The following is a 12,382-nucleotide window of genomic DNA, read 5'->3' on the forward strand; positions in this document are numbered from 1 at the left end:
AAAGTCTTGATGAGGAATTTGGAATTCCGGCTGTTAGGACACCTGGTGTAAGGAAAGTACAAGAAGATGCTAGAGGGCAAAGGAGTGACCCAGGACCGCGCATATCTAATAGAGTCAGAAATCCAGTTCAGAAATTGACTTATGATGGGTATCTAGCGCATCACCAAGCCTACATGGCTAAGGTGATACAGGATGTGGAGCCCACATGTTTTGAGGATGCAGTTGGAAATGTGCATTGGGATGATGCAATGAATGAAGAGATGGCTGCATTGGAAGAAAATGACACATGGGAGTTGGTGCCATTGCCAAGTGGCAAGAAAGCTATTGGCTACAAATGGGTGTATAAAACCAAGCATAAGGCTGATGGTAACATTGAGCGTCACAAGGCAAGGCTGGTCGCAAAGGGTTATGCACAGACGTATGGCATAGACTATGAGGAGACCTTTGCTCCAGTGGCAAAGATGACGACTGTGAGAGCTGTCATAGCAGTGGCTGCATCTAGAGGATGGATTATGCATCAAATGGATGTAAAGAATGCCTTCTTGAATGGTGAGTTGCAAGAGGAAGTGTATATGGATCAGCCACCTGGTTATGTCGATCCAGGTTACCCAGATTATGTATGCAGACTTCTCAAAGCTTTGTATGGTTTGAAGCAGGGCTCTAGAGCATGGTATGACAGGATTGCCAAGTATCTTGTCAGTATTGGTTTTAGGAGAGCTCATGCTGATCATTCACTCTATGTACGTGAGAGTGATGTGGGGATTGTGGTCATTACCATATATGTAGATGACCTTATTATTGTTGGTGACAATGCTATGGAGATTGACCATGTGAAGGGTCTTCTCAAACAGGAGTTTGAAATGAAAGATTTAGGCGAGTTGCGCTACTTTCTTGGCATTGAGGTGATCAGGACTCCAGAGGGTGTATGGCTATCACAGAGACAGTATGCTTTGGACATGTTGTCAAAGTATGGTATGGCTAATTGTAAGCTGTTTTCCATTCCCTTGGATGTGAATGCAAAGCTGAGTGCAGAGAAGGGTGATGTTGTTGAGGATGTCAATATGTACAGGAAGATGGTGGGTAGTCTAATCTACTTGACTATCACAAGGCCAGACTTGAGCTACACAGTAGGCTTGGAGAGTCAGTTCATGCAGCTTTCGAGGAAGCCACATTTGGATGGAGGACGACGCACACTTAGGTATGTGCAAGGGACTCTTGACTACGCATTGTTCTATGCAGCAGATGCACCATTAGCATTGTATGGGTATACAGATGCAGATTGGGCAGGTAGCATTGTTGATAGGAGATCTACGAGTGGCTTCATGTTCTCTTTTGGGAGTGCTGCTGTTACTTGGAGTAGCAAAAAGCAGCCTACGGTTGCTTTATCGACCACAGAGGCCGAGTACAGAGGTGCAGCAGTTGCGGCGTGCGAGGTAGCTTGGCTACGCACATTACTTGAGGACTTGGGAGTGCAGGTGGACCAGCAGATTGTCATTCATTGTGACAACCTCAGCAGCATGCAGTTGGCTAGGAACCCAGTGTTCCATGCTAGGACCAAACACATAGAGGTCCATTACCACTACGTTCGAGAGCGAGTGTTGGCGGGCGACATCGACTTGGTCTACGTCAGCACAGAGGAGCAGATAGCGGATATCTTTACCAAGGCCCTCGGAGCTGAGAAGCTTCGACGTTTCCGGACTATGCTTGGACTCTGCGACATGCAGAGCTCGAGGGGGAGTGTTGAGATGTCGAGCTCTACACCTTGAGCTGGCATCCACTACGGGTCTTGGCCGCTTACGGCATTTACTCACTGGCGCATTAGGTGACCGACACGGAGGATCTCTGCCAGTGATTCTACAGCTGGACTACACTTATAGTGCCAGCCTAGTACGCTTCTAGCGAGTTCACACTTAGTGACCGCATGTACATATGTGCTACTTTTCAGCTTTAGCACTTAGTCATTTTGTACTCTCTTTTCTGTGAAGAAGAAGAAGAAGCTTTCCATCTTTGTGTGCTTTGTGCTTGTCTTGTGTAGCTCTCTTGCATCCTCATTCTTTACAATTGTGAAAAGCCTCTTGCTACAACAATTTGTGATCCACTTTTCTCCTGAACTAGTAAATCAAAATTCATTTCTAAATAGCACATTGTGTTCCTTGTCTCTTGCTCTACAATTTAAGTGTAACCATTCTCAATTTTGATGTGGTTTGCGACGCTTGTTTGTGAGCTAAATGCATTGATTTGAGGTCTTAAATGGTTCTTTTTGATGTTTTGACCTTGGATAAGTGTTTCTATGCTTGAAGGGGACCTTTTCGTATAGTTCTGTTTTAGTTTTCTACACTTTTTTTGTGATGGATCGTGATTTATGTACCTTCCCAGATGGTTGTAGAACTTGGTAGAATTGTGCCCCTAGGCATTGTAATACCTCTCCTCAAGTTTCTTTACATCCGGATTCGTTTGGATTCCAAAAAGGTGTGATGAAATAGAGCGGTGAGATTGGACGCAGACTGATTCTCTGACTAGGAAGAGGTTGATTTGCTTTTGGCATAGTATGAGTAGCCCTCTCAGTTCAATTGGATGATATTGACACTCTCATCAAGTCTCCGTGTCCCATCGCGAGTCACTTCCTTGTATATTGACATTATGTGAGTACAAAAAAGCTATGCTTGCAACGTTTGTCGTGGCGACCCGCTAACATAGTGCCTTCGTGAAAAGATGAGCACGATTGTCTTGTGTAGGCACCTAAGGCAAGCTGACCTATCTTGATAGGAGTAGGAAAAGGCCTGCAATCTTCAAGGCCATATCTACACAACAATGTCTCAGTGTTCTTTGTCCGACACAAAGCAATACCTCCAATAGCTTGGTTAAACTATACACCTTAATAATGATGCGAAATCCCTAAATCTAACATTTCAAAAGAGGCATTGGAAGGCTTCACTAGCTCCCAATGCATAGACCATGGGCTATGCATAAATCTGCTCACTTGCGAGACTGCATAATGAACATTTGGCCTCGTAAATACATAAAAATTGATACAACCAATAGTCTCTTCATAGAGAGTGACATCACTAGTCTTCAACATCATAAGGACTAAACAACAAACCTATCCCCATAGGACTAGCAATAGGCTTGTAATATTGAAGGCCAAAACTAGACAACAATGTCGTAATGTATCCCCAAATAGTGATGAAAAAGCCCCACATTTAACATTTTTAAAGAGGGACTCAAATCAGCCTTGAAATCAGCAGCTTTCTTTCATTTGGACTAGTGAGAACGATCCGAAATACATCATCCACATGCTTGACATACAAAGTAACTCTCAGTTTGGCTGTTCTAAAGACCATTTGAAGCTCGTAAGCATAAATCTTTTCCTACCAAGCAGGTGTAGATTGCTTCAAACTATACGAAGCCTTATTAAGCCGGCACACCTTGTTTTTCTGCCCTTCTTCAACAAAACCATAAGGTGCTCCCAATTTACTATCACTCAAGGTTTGCACCAACAATTTTTTCATACCTCTAGCTTGGTCAATTTCAACTCTATCCTCATCAATTGCATCTTGTAAATTTGGATGAGAAAATGGATGATGTATAAATCATTTGAAACTTGGCTAGGCAATTCACGTGCTCATTATTTAGGACTTACTATCATACTACCACCATTAACCTGAAGCAAAAACATATCGTATATATTTTTCGAGCTCATATCTGTCTCTTTGGGTATAAATTGTACATTGAAACCTTTATTTTCTAGATTATAACTATGAAAATTTGGATAGTGCTAGTCACTTGACAACTATTCCAGAGTTGGAAATTTAGAGTCAGATACTAGATATCATATCAAATCAGAATAGAATTAGACTTTAGAGGACCAGATTGAGAATTGAGATAGGCAAATAAACTAGAATGAAAGACTTCAGATGACATGGAGTGAGACAACATGAAATGTAGATTTGGATTTATAAACTGGTTTAGAAACACAAAGTTCAAAAGTAAAATTTGTACAACACTTAGTGCTCACAAGATCTATAAGGTGTTTAGCAAGTAGAGTTTCAATAGATATAAAAGTTCCAATTCCCAAAATGGGATTAATGGGTCCTATCTGTTGGTATCCGTAGTAGGGTATGACTAGTTGCATAGTCACACAATGTCAGTCAATTGCCAATAACTTCACCTGGTAACTCGCCTAGTTGATCCCTTGTGCAAGGTATTTTGAGAGATGTTTCCCACCTTCTACATCCTCCTCCCCTTTCTTGAGTTTTTTCATATACAAACTTTTTAGATTAGTTCCTCCGTTGCACTTTGGTTTATCTGGGGCCTTCTTCCTCTCAGGAGTTTGTACTTGTTGAACTAAGGGTTGAGCTATTCTCATCACTTGCTGTTGGGGAGTACTAGAGGTTGCTTTCTCCTTTTGGATAATTTTGTAGATGGCCTCTTGCTCTAGTTTTTCTCTCATTTTAGTGAGCATCTCTACCTCATAAGGTGTTAGTGCAACTAGGTCTTTGTGTCGGGGCCATAGAGAGTTTTCTTGTTAGTAGCCATGCTCTGGCAAGATTAGGCCGTACATATCCATCCAGTTGGATCTAGATGGTTAGCTTTAATTCGGGCTTTGAATAGGACCTCAATCATTTCTCTAAATTGAGTTTCTAACCTAGATTTGTTGGCAAGTTACTTTTCAAGCATCTTTGAAGCTTCAATTGATACTTGTAGTAGCCCAATTATGTATTTGATCAAAAGACTGATTTGAGGGTTCCATTGACCCATCATTCCTTGTTCAGTGTCCAGGCCGCCCATAAGGCTTTGCTTTGTTTGTACCACTCCCTGATCTAGTCTCGTATTGCATCATTTTTCAAAGGATTTTGATTAAATAGAATAGACTTTTCAGAGATTGCTCTTATTCTCTCCTACTATTGTTGGATGCATGGTTTTCAACAACTTTTTGGTCTAGAATTCTCTTGGAAATTTCTAACTTTAACAGGACCCCTTTGAACTTATCCCGGATATCTTATATGCATCTGTAGGTTGGGGGTCTATTGCCCAACAACACTTCCAATTTAATCCGTAGACTATGGACAATCATTGTATTGAACTTCTAAGTCTGAGGGCTCACATCATTGTCATCTTGTGTGAGTATATACTGAAGTATTTGATCAAGTACTTGGAATACATTAAGACGTGGAGGCAATTGGTGGACTTGATGATCATGGTAGTTCATAGCCTTCCACTCTTGTACCATCCTCTTCAAAACCATAAACAACAACTAATACCTCTCTAGATCCAGATAGGCATTGCCATCATGTAGGTAGGTTTAGATTTGGAACTGCTTCTCTTTCCTTAGCTTCTTGCTCATACTCAGACACTGATTAAAAAAATTATAGTTATGGTCCGAGTCTAGTTCCACTTGGATGGATTTTTCCTTGTTTTTTTGTGTAAAGGCTATTTGTTGTTTATGAATCTTAGTTTGCTGGTCTTGTGTTTGATTTGTCTAGCTCCTAGGTGTCTAATGCTAACTGTTGTCTAAGGTGTGGTTAGTTTTTGAAGGGCCTATAGTTGGTCTAGTGCCCTTTGAACCACTATTGTGGTGACTGTTGTGCTCCTCTCATGCCAATGGTGGCTTCTCCATAGGTTTCTGTCTGAATTGGGCTTTTCTCAAGATCAATAATAGTCTCTAGTGTAGTACCAGGTAGTTCCATGGCCGTTTTGTGTATGTTTGTGTATTGGTTATTTTAGTATTTTTCTTTATGGATGATCCTTCTGGTTTCTTGGTCTTAGCAGTGAGATGGTCCCATAAATCTTTTGTTAATTTGGGCTTCTTAGAGAGCTTTCCAGAAGCCTTTGCTGCACTTTTGTCCACCAGGATATGCTTCTTGGTGAGTTGTGTTGTCGGTTTAGTTTGATTCTTTGGTTTTTCTATTGCTAAAGCCAGTGTCTGGCCTTTTTGAGCTTCTGGTGGCTGTGTAAGTATCAGAGTAACAATTTTCACATTTGTATGTTCTAGTACACAAGCAGACTAGGGAAACTATTCCCAAGTGTACCAAGCTTTGAACAGGTGTTGGATTTTCACTTTGATTGTTGTGTTACTATATTTTGGTATAGGATAGAACTTAGATTGACTAGGCATTTGATGTTTAGGGATCTTACCATTAGCATGCTAAAGAGATTTTTTGATATGTATGTGGGGTTGTTCTTCAGATTGAGAGCTCTGGCTCCAAATTTTTAAGGTGCTTTTTCTACTCGACATTGATACTACAATTCTTTGGCCCCTTGATTTCCTCTTCTTTCTTGAGTCAGGTGTTTCATTCAAATAACTGCTAATTGCATCACCTATACAAGATTGGGATTTCTAATTAAGGGTAATCTAAACACGTGGGAGATCACTACAAAAGTCAATTGAATGTGTCTTTTATTCATTGTTACTATGATATGTTAGCATCAAATGTGTCCACTATCCGCTCTACGACAACCATGTCAAATGGAAGTTTTGCTACCTCTATGAGATCATGCCCCACTTTTAAAGCAGTTTCTTCTCACTATCCTTGAAGGAACATCTGTTGATATCTTGGTATGAAATTGATGTATGTGTTTTTTTTTCCTATGCTGTATGTTATCTCTTTTAATTGGCTGTTGTTGTTCTTGACAATTTGCATATATTTGGAAGATATGGCACCTTGTTTCCCCATGTCTTTGGTATGAGAAATGCCCTGCGTTAAGGAGAACTCACTGGAAGATCTTGGCAGCGGAAACCAAGTGTGGATTGGATTTATCATGTGCATGTATATTGAAAGTGAAGGCTCTTGTGCAAAAGGGAGGAGATGGAATAGCTTGAGGGTCATGCACTTGTCCCATCATTACTCAAATTTGGGCCATGAATGCCCCACTTCTCTAGTGCCTCAAAGAAAGAGCAGTCATTATTGATGTGTCACTCATGCAGTCGGCCCTTGTAATCATTATCCATTTACTATTTGATGCTTTGCCAGTTACTATTAGTCATTTTAGATTTTGATGCTCTAGTTCCTTTAGATACTGATGCCCTATTTAGATGATTTATCTAAATCCCATGTCTGATGATTTCTAGATGCCTATTGTCTTTCCTCATCAGGTCCTATAAGGAATATCATGACATCCGATTTTGAGTATGACGTATCTAGTAACACACTTGATCCTGTTGGAGGTTTTTCTTGTTGACTTGGGAGGCCATAATATGAGAATGATGATGAAAATATTGTAAAGGCCTATTTAATGGCCTAATAACCCCAATGAAAATCCTCTTCTCTCTCTCTGTCTCTCTCTCTCTCTCTCTCTCTCTCTCTCTCTCTCTCTCTCTCTCTCTCTCTCTCTCCCCCCCCCCCCCCCCCCCCACCCCCCCCCAAACTATGTCAATTCAAGAGGCCATTGGATTCACATCACAAGAAGTATCGAGGCTATCAAAGAAGAAAACTTGGCTCCTATGAGCAACGCAACACGTGGGGGTCATGCTAATGAAGTATCCTCCTACAACATTGACATGGTGTCTTGTAATGCTAAGGTTAGTGATGATGTTGGCATTCCTTACTATCACACTGGATTTGCAAGCTTTGTCGGTTGTGTATGCTACCATCGACAGTGTATGCCTTGCCATTTCCTACTATCCACACATCCTTGACTTGGTTCACTTGGATACATCCACCACCCCACACACATGTAGACTTGTCACAAGGAGGGAAGGTCTTAATTTTGACTATCGTTTCTTTAGGTGAATCAATGTAGAGTCCCTTACAAATTTCATGATAGTAACAATATAAGAGACGAATGTGGGGAGTCTTTTCATTCACCTAGTTGTAGAACGTAGAACTCGCAAGTGATTGTCAGGATTTTCCCCAAAATTGGCTTAAGGGGGAATTGATTGGCCAACTTGGGCAGCCATAATATGACAATGAGTGTCAACATATTCTAAAGTCCAACTTAATGGCCTAATAACCCTAATTCAATTCCTCTCCTCTCTCACTTGCTCTTTTTCTCTCCAAGCTATGTCAATTCAAGAAGCCATTCACTTCACCTCACACTTTTGGTGCTGAATAATAAAGTTTTATCTTGGCTCCATTATATATACTGGTTAACATTAGTCTAGATAATCCTTAAGTATGAGTCACATTGTTTTTTTCCATCCCCTTGCATTGTATTTATCTTCCTTCAAGTTGGTGTGATTGTAACTGCTTCTTTGATTAACATTATTGTAATGTTACACTTTCCCTTTGAGCTCTACATGTCTTGTGAGATGTGTGTGAGCTCTCTAGTTGCCAACTCGGGGGGGGGGGGGGGGGGGGGGGGGGGGGGATCACTTAATAATTATCTGGCTAATCATGTGAGTGCAACAATTTCTTCTCACATTTTCACATACAAAAGGGTGTTGTAAAATGGAACTGCAAAAAGAATTTACACATTGAAAGGAACAAGGTGCATTTTATTTGTCAAAAGTTCACAGATAAGGAGTTTTGAGAATAACCCCATTTCTACATAGTGACCCCGCGAGGTTACCAAGCCTCGCTATCTTATTGTAGAGACAATGAGAACCACATACATAAATGTCATAGCATGGGATGGATTCAAATCAACTAATACATGGAGATTGCAAGAGGTTGTAAAGGTCTTGGAAAGCACATTCAATCCCTATCTTAAAACCACACTAAATTTCATGTCAAGCAACAAATGCTAACTATGATATCTGCAAGAAAATCTCATCGATTGACTAAGCAAACAAAGTCCAAACGTGACTAAACTTGTAGGATGGCTAGGCAATGACTACAAAAATATACATATGGCCTCAAATACCCCTTTCCAAGGCTTGCCAAAATTGCAATTATTATCTATAGGGCAGATTTGACCTAGCTATTTTCATCCCTGAATGCCCCCTAGAGCTTAGCAAGGATTCCCCAACACCCCTCCTATGCATAAAATGTAGTTTTGTTATGTAAATCTTGCATTATGAGAAAATTTAGAAAGAGGTTAGCCATAGCAAAAACATAGTTTCATCGAGAGAGACTTAGAATGTTGGGAAGAGATTTCTCCTATAAACGGGATGAAGCACATGACACTTCAAACAAACACTTCATAAGGGAGCTATGAGCTTGGGAAAGATGAAGGAGAGTACATAGTGCTCTATAGAAATTTTATACACTTATTATCCAAAAACTCCCATTAGGTTTTACAAAAATTGGCTTAAGTTATACCTTAGCCAAAGGTTGTTAGGTAAAAAATGGACAACATTCTAATTCTTTTATAGCCTAGGGATTCATTGATACAATTTGGAAGCATTTAGTCTCGCTATATCTGGCTCATAATCATTTCATCCTTTACATTTTTAGACCAAAAAATCAATAATTTACAAAGGCATTTGGCTAGAGACATCCAGATTGCTCCAAAAATAGAAAATTACAATATAGGCTGGTACATGAGCTCCGATGTAAGCAATGCGGCTAACATCCTCCCCCCCCCCCCCCCCCCCGCCCACCCCCACCCCCTAGCATAGGTCATTCGCAACACAGCTAGAAGATAGCTAGGTAGTGCTTGGACCTGAGTGATTGGTGCCGCTTGTGGAGGTCTTCTAAAGCTTTGTAGTACTTTATTTGAAGCTCTTTTTTTACAGCGTTAATGGACTACATGTTTATCTTGTTCTTTTCTTCAATTGTTGAATAAGCCAAAAATTTGGCTCTAAGGTTTTGTAACACATGGCCAATTTGGAATCTAAAAATGAAGAACCCTATGTAGAAAGCCTCCTCAAATGTTTACATGTGATATGAGAGTAGAAACATGAGTCAAGCGTAAATTCCATAAAGTATTTCATTAGAGGGCTAGATAGATAGATCATAACATAAGCCTCTAGTGCCCTCAAGGAAGGACGTCCATGTAGTGTCACGCTACTCTCCTTCTCGAAAGTTCTCCAAGCATGTCAACATAATTTTGGCTATCTTGATGAGCATGATGCATGCCAGATCTAGAATCCTTTAAATTATGTGCATTGCCTCTATGAGGGTAAGATTCAGTGGGCTTCGTATCTTTGGTGGTGCGAGCCTTGGGTAATTTAACCAGGTTGGATGTTTCTTTTGGATGACCTTAAGGTTTTCCCAAGTATACATGCATGGTAATGGGCACTGAGTGGGATCCTTCTTGATATCCTCTAGCTCATTTGTGTGAAGGATGAAGTACCTTGGGTACTTTGCCAACCAAATCAGCTGCTAGTTGAGATGTGTTAGAGATGGATCAAACTCCTGTTCTTCTAATAATCTCTCTTTGATTGAGAGAAGCTCAAATTTGATCAATGGGTAGGGGATAGGCTGTTGGTGCCACTCTTCATTGATCATTTTGGGAGTGATCATGGTGACATTGAGGGAGTGTAGAACCCTCTCTTCCCACTACATGGATTTCTTCCATATCTGGTCTAACTCTTTAGGTGCCATTATCTTGAGCTATAGTTCAACTAGATTGATCAAATTGGGCAGCACCGACAAGGTTCCCACTTCAGTTGGCATAATCTTTGGCATCAGGGTGGAGTCACTACTTTGCTCTATTAAGAATTGCAGGGGTTTAGAGTCCTCAATGTGCTGCTCTAAAGCTTCATCATGCTTGTTGGTCTACTTTACTTTGTCTACTAATGCGGCTTTGAGAGAACCTTTAAAGCTCTCTATATCTTCTTAGTAAGCTTGAATCTTTTGCATAGAGGTGATGGAAAACTCTCTTCTTTGCACATGTTCTCTTCTTTGCATTTATTCAATCTTTAATTCCATTTCTAGGTCTTTGTTCTTGGTAAGCTAGATGTAATAATTGTAGTGTCAAGATAGTTGGATTGGATTTAAGGTTTGTAAGAAACTCATTTTGATCTTTCACTCTAGCTTCCGCTTGAGCTATCTGTGGATTTGCTACCTCTAACTGAGTATGCAACCATTGGGCATGGGTATTTATGTCCAATAAAATCTTGTTGGCCTCTTGTAGCTTCTTCTCTTGATGTTCTATGGATGATATAAAATGTTCCATAACGGCGATCGTGGTCTACATCTCTAATGTGGGTTTCTTATCTTTCTCTCGTAGGTCTTTGATTGTTGCATGTGCTTGATCATGCATATTACTATACTCATCTAGTAGAGCATATGAAATCTTGACCCTCGTGGCATAGTAGTGTTCCTTGCTCTATAGAGTATAGATGCTTTGTTTTCAAGAGAAAAATTTGGTTTTTAGAAGGTCCACCATTGAGTGGATGTGCTCAACAAAATTATCAATGTCTTCTTGAGGATCCGTTTGATTCAAAATAAATGTGCTAGCTTGTCATAAAATCTAATATCTAACCAACCTAAATGATTTTCTCATATTAAATTGATCACTTAATGTGGGAGAATAAATGGGAACAAGTGTTAAGATATAGATATGTGCTTATAGATCTATCTCAACACGGGGCCAATAGTAAAGGGGCCCAAATGGGAGATGGTCTATCAAGAGCAAGGCTAACCAATGGAGCATAAGACCTTAGGGTTAGCTTCATTGAAGACCTCCAATAATGTGTGTAAAAGTCCTTTGACCTTAGGTAAGCTAGGGTTGAGCTTGAGGTGGGAACCCGGCCCAAGCTCGAGGTGCTTGTCGTGCTTGAGGTGCTTGTCATGCTTGAGGTGCTTGACTGACTCCATACTTGAGGTGCTTGACTTGATGCATGATTAAGGTGCTTGAGGGTGCCTTGAGAAGCTTGCCCGAGATGCTTGTGGGAACACCCCCTACTTCAAGTGCTTAGTCATGATTGATGACTAAGGGGCTTGGTCATCCAAAGTAAAAAATATCCCTACAAGGAGGGGGGCGATCCTGCAAAGGGGGGGGGGGGGGGATGAGAGAGACACACACACACACACACACACACACACACACACACACACAAGGGAAGCCCCAGCTTGAAGAGGCAGCAAGGACACTTGTCAAGTTCCTCCCCATGTTGCCCTCATGGTGTGCCTGAAGCCTATTGGTTGGCCACCCAAGGGGTCCAATGATAATTTAGGATATTTAATTAATTGATTTTGCATTTATCAAGTCCTCTCTCTCAAAGGGGAAAGGGGGACACTTGTCCCAAGGCTACTCATGTTGCTTGTAATGGCTCCTGCTTGTGATTGGCTACGCGTGGAGGGGTCCAATGAGCTTCAAGCATGAGCTACAAGGGGGGGTCAACCCAAGCAAGCTAGGGGGGTGCTTAGGGGGTATACTCACCCACGCACACTCACAAACACTCTCATTGTGTACTGTGCAAAGTGCAAGAGCTCCCTCTCCTTCTCCAAGCAAGTAGAGGTTGAGAGTCTACACCAACACTCTTGGCTATGGAGTGCAAATCCATCCAAGAGCCATGCTTCAATGCTTGAGATTGCCATATATTTCTTCTTCA

The sequence above is a fragment of the Adiantum capillus-veneris genome, chromosome 3, assembly GCF_014529385.1.
Source record: "Adiantum capillus-veneris isolate H3 chromosome 3, ASM1452938v2, whole genome shotgun sequence".
Classification (NCBI taxonomy): Eukaryota; Viridiplantae; Streptophyta; class Polypodiopsida; order Polypodiales; family Pteridaceae; genus Adiantum; species Adiantum capillus-veneris.